Below are 6,000 nucleotides of genomic sequence, written 5' to 3'. Positions count from 1 at the left end.
GACAATTCTTTACATCCACTCATCCACAAAATCATTCATAAAAATAAGAGGGCCCTGAACCAGTTCCGGCCTCCGAGAGATATCTCAGATAATCTCTCGAGGTCGGAACGCAGGGCCCTCAAACAATTAACTTCCAATCCTAACATCATTTTCAAACCAGCCGACAAGGGCTCTAAAATTGTTATCATGGACCGCCAACAATATCTACTCGAAGCCAATCGACAACTCAATAACCCCATCTATTACAAAACTCTAGACAACACAATTCAACCTCAAACACAACTCACACTTCGTAATATTCTCCAAACACTCTACTTCAAAAAATACATCTCCGCTAAACAAAAAGACTACCTATCAGGACCAAACAACCCACGACCCCGCTACTTCTATCTACTCCCCAAAATACATAAAGATCCCACCACCTGGACCATTCCCTCTGAGGTTCCTCCTGGTCGACCCATAGTCTCTGACTGTAATAGCTCCACCTACAACTTATCCCAGTACATTGATCACTTTCTAGGCCCCCTCTCCACTCAACACCCCAGCTACATCAAAGACACCTACCACTTCATTCAATGCATTCAATCCATAAATATCCCTCCCAACTCCCTTCTCTTCACAATAGATATAGACAGCTTATACACAAACATCAATACTGAACTCGGCTTACAAACACTACGCAAAATCTTCAATAGAAACCCAGACCCCAACCGTCCAGACTCTGAACTCCTCCAACTCATTGACCTCTGTCTGTCTAATAATGATTTTCTATTTCACAACCAGTATTACCTACAGATTCACGGAACAGCCATGGGACAACGCTTTGCACCATCCTACGCCAACCTTTATATGAGCGAGTGGGAGCGAGAAGCCTTAGCCAAATGTACACTACAACCCACCATCTACCTCAGATACCTAGACGACATCTTCGGGATCTGGCCCCACCACCCATCCACCTTCCCAGAATTCATCCACACTCTCAATACACACCACTCATCCATTAAAGTTAAACACTCCATAAATCCCACACATATCGACTTCCTTGACACAACAGTCTTCTTCAATTCAACACATAACTCTTTACAAACCAAAGTCTACTTCAAACCAACAGACACACACGCTCTACTACACAAATCTAGCTATCACCCCAAACACACCTTCAAGGGCATCATCAAATCCCAACTCATCCGTTTTTTTCGCATCTGCTCAAACATCCAGGATTTTCATATAGCAACCAATACCCTCTTTCACAGCCTAAGATCTAGAGGCTACTCCAAAAGATACCTCCGTTATATTAAAGCATCCACTCTGGCTTCTCTCGCTCCCACTCGCTCTCCACCTCCACTCCCCCATCCCTCCTCCCCCATCCAGTCCCCCTCTCCACCCCAGTTCCTTACATCTGAACCAGCCTCCATCACCCACCTGAACCAAGGTCTGTATCCTCCCCCTCACCTCTCACCTGACCCCCCTCCTTCTCCACTCCTTTCTCCTTACCCTAACCTTTCCCCCTACCCGAATCAGGGTCTGCATCCTCTTCCTTACCCCTCATCTGATCTCCCCCCTAATCCTAACCACTCTCCACTCCTCTCTCCTTACCCTAACCTTTCCCCCTACCCGAATCAGGGTCTGCATCCTCTTCCCTACCCCTCATCTGATCCCTTCTCTAACCTCAACCACTCTCCACTACTCTCCCCTAACCTTAACCTTTCCCCCTACCCGAATCAGGGTCTGCATCCCTCTCCTTACCCCTCATCTGATCTCCCCCCTAATCCTAACCACTCTCCACTCCTCTCTCCTTACCCTAACCTTTCCCCCTACCCGAATCAGGGTCTGCATCCTCTTTCCTACCCCTCATCTGATCCCTTCTCTAACCTCAATCACTCCCCATCCCTCTCTCCTAACCTTAACCTTTCCCCCTACCCGAACCAGGGTCTGCATCCCTCTACTTCCCCTCTCGCCCACCATGACCCCCTCACCATCTCTCCACCCTCTATCCCTTACCCCACCCCTCATTTCCAAACTGGTTCAGCTCCTCCACCCAACCACACACATATCATCCCTCCTAAGCCTAACACACCATCACATATCATACCTTTTGTTTCCACCTTCTCAAACCGCACTACAGGCCTTCACCGTATCATTAAACACAATTTCATAGATCTACAAACTCAACACCCAGCCTTCCATAACCATACAATCATTTCAGCTTTCCGCAAACACAAGAACCTCCAATCCACCCTCATTACTTCCAAATTTTCCGACCATAGACCCACACCCTCCCTCCAACACAACCACCACTACATAACTAGAAAATTCATCCGCAACTCACACACTAATACCGCATTCCCCACAATAGGCCAACTCTCCATATCCACCACAAATGTAGTCTACATCATCACATGCACACTCTGCCACAAACATTATATAGGCGAGACAAAACATTCCATCCACACCCGATTATCACAACATCTGTACAATATTGGACAAGGTAAAATAACCACTCCCCTAGTACAACACTTCCAACTCCATTCCCCCTCCAACCTTATAATAACAGGACTAGAACACAATGACCACTGGACCACAGGACAGCGAAAACGGGCTGAAAAAATCTGGATTCATAAACTTCATACCACCACCCCAGACGGACTCAATGACAACTAGAAAATCCTCTCCTGCTGTTTTTTCCCCCCTCCTTTCCTCCTAAAACCTTCCCTTTCTAGTTTTTATTTATTTTTTTATTATTTTTTTTATATTTTTTTTCTCCCCATTACCCTCAATCAAGCCTTCCTCTCCATCCAATGCCATAAGCCTCTATAGCACACTGGTTTAAACATCACTCCTTCACTCATCAGACCAGGGTTCAAGTCCCACACACCCCAAATCCTTCAACTTTCCCCATAATTATTTTTCCTTCATATATCCATCTACTTATTCTGTTTTTTTATCTACCTATATTTATTTACTTTTTTCCTTTTTTTTCTTTTTTTTCAACCGATTACTCTCAATCCCCCCTTCCTCTCCATCCATTGCCATAAGCTCCCATAGCACACTGGTTTAAACATCACTCCTTCACCCGTCAGATCCCGGTTCAAACCCCACATATCCCAAACCTCTTTACTCTTCCCCCCCACCTGTCTTCTTTTTATTTGTCTATTTAAGTTCTTTTTTCTTAAGTTTAACCCTCCCCTTCCTCTCCTCCTCCCCTACACCCTCCCCCTTGACGACATTGCCGTCAATTTTAACTCTTGGTGGCACCGCCACCAATTTTAAGCATCCCTACCCATCCTCCCCTTCCCTCTCCCACCACATTATTATTCTTTACCCTTAATTTTCTTTTGTTTTTCCCTCACCATTCCGACTCCCCTTGATGACACCGTCATCAATTTTAACCATCCCTAACCCGTTCCCCCCTCCCACCACATTATGATTCTTTACCTTTACTTTTCCTTTGTTTTTCCCTCACCATTCCAACTCCCCTTGATGACACCGTTATCAATTTTAACCATCCCCGCCCCTCCTCCTCCCCTTTTTTCCCCGTTTTTATTAATTTTTTTTATATATATTTATTTATTTATTTATTTATTTTTTATTCCCTCTCCTCCTCACCCCATTACCCTCAATCAACCCTTCCACTCCATCCACTACCATAAGCATCCGTAGCACACTGGTTTAAACATCACTCCATCACACATCAGATCACGGTTCAAGTCCCACACATTCCAAAAAAAATTTTTTTTTTTTCCTTTTCTTTTGTTTATTTTTTATTTATTTTTTTCTCTCTCTCTCTCTCACTTCTTATTCCCCTCCTTCACTAAAAAACCCCCCCTTCCCTTTTTTCTCCCTCTTCCACCCTCTAGTTGTCCTTGAGTCCCCATTCTTCTCCTTTTCTCACCACTTTTTCTTTCTACAATACTTTAGGCCCGTGCAAATTAACTTTAACCCAAAACCCATAACCCATAACCCATAACCCCAACCCCTAACCCAGCCAGTGCCACTGTATTGTACCTCTTTCTTTCTCTCAGTCTCTTAATATCTAAATCACTACCACTTCCAATCACTCAATTCAACAAAAAAACACACCCGGCCTTCGCTGTCCTGGGTCTTGAACCCTCCACCTTCTGCCTTTGGAACCTCGGCCCAACCGTGTGAGCTATCCACCTTACACCCCACCACCAAATACCACTCTCACCTAACCTTCCTTCTACATCCCCTTCACCACACCTCCCCTACCTTTTCCCTCCAAAATCCTCCAATCAGACACTGACACAAACTTTCCCTCCAAAACACACACCACACCCACCCCTCTCCCCCAATCACACACACACACACACCTTGAGGGAGGCACTCACCTCCCTCCATCCACCCTTTATAATGACACGAGGAGCCATTCTTGAACATCCCCTGAGGAAGCAATCACCATTGCGAAACGTCGGGACCCCCACTCCTTGTGTAAGACTTTTTATTACTAAATCCTTAAATTTATTTTACCTCATTTTTTGAGGTTTTTCTTTTATATTTTTAACAACTTTTTCTTAAATAAATAGTTCTTTTTACTTTAAATTGTTATATTGTTGTTTTCTTTTAAAAGTGGAGGGCTTTCTCAGCCCCTTTTTAGCAGATACCCTCATTTTACAAAGACTCTTTTTAACCTAAACCCCTTTTTTTTTTTTTTTTCCCCCCAGTAGAAAACCAAAAACCCTTTCTTCCTTTATTTTCACCTCCCCATTACCTGCTACCTAACCTCCCTTGTTTTTAGTCTGTTAGCATACTCCCTAACAAACTTTCACCAGCCACTGCCACCTGCTCACCCGCCTGGACCTGGATTATTCCTGCCTCAACTCCTCACCGGCCCACCAAGAATCAACTCCACTCAACAGAGACCCATCTGGACAATTAAACGGATCTACAGCACACACACCATTTCCATCTACAGAACTGAATCAACCACCGCTGCCTAGGCCTACCACACTTCGGCCTACCACACTTCGGCCTACCACACTCCAGCCTCTACTCCAAACCAGCCTACAAGAACCAACCCAGCCCATTGGACACCTGCCCGGACTACTATCTGTACAGCTACACCCCACCACCTCCACAGAACTGAAATACCCACCGCGACCCAAGGTAAAAGCCCTCCATTTTTTCCCCCATTTTTCCACCCTTTTTTTTAGAAAAAAATGTACAACTACTTTCGCCCCCTGTCTACACAAAGGAGTGGGCCTCAAAATGGCTCCTCCTCCACACATCCACACACATCTACCTCTATACATTCCACCACACCACAACCTCTCATGTCCCTCAACCTCCACACTCCCAGATCTTATAATCCTTCCCGTACAATCAACACACATACACCCATCTTGACAGAACCCCCAGACCCGGAAACCAGACAACTCAGCAAACAATACTTCAAACTGATACAAGCCATCCACCACAAACACATCATGGACTCTGCTCTCAACACCGGCTCATTTCCCCCTGGCATGACTAGACAAGTACACAGACTTACAGACTTCATAAAACCATCCACTCCCACACCTGAAACTCGCAATAAAATAGAAGCAAACACCACTGAATGGATGCTTAAAACCATCACCATTCTACAGGAACATTACTCCACAACCATAGCTAACACACAAACATCCACTCACAATCCCATAGCATTACAAATAGCCACCGGTTGGGCCAGAAAACGTTATGGTAACAGGCTCAAAACAGAAACACTCACAAAACTACAACAGATTTTACAGATCCAACCCATCCAAAACACTCCCTCCACCTTAACTACTACACACATAGACCAACCGCCCAGACCTTCTACTACCACCACCCTCCCCACCATACCAGAAGAGCAGTTCCCCCCGCTACCCAAACCTGCCACCCCCGCTGCACTATCACTATACCTAGGCCCCCGCACTTCCCTCGTGGAAGAACTCAAACATCGACAATCCACTACACCCACTGAACCCAAACAAAAATCTGCTAACACACAAACCTCAC

The sequence above is a fragment of the Chelon labrosus genome (genome assembly GCF_963514085.1).
Source record: "Chelon labrosus genome assembly, chromosome: 8".
Lineage (NCBI taxonomy): Eukaryota > Metazoa > Chordata > Actinopteri > Mugiliformes > Mugilidae > Chelon > Chelon labrosus.
This window is presented reverse-complemented; position numbering follows the sequence as displayed.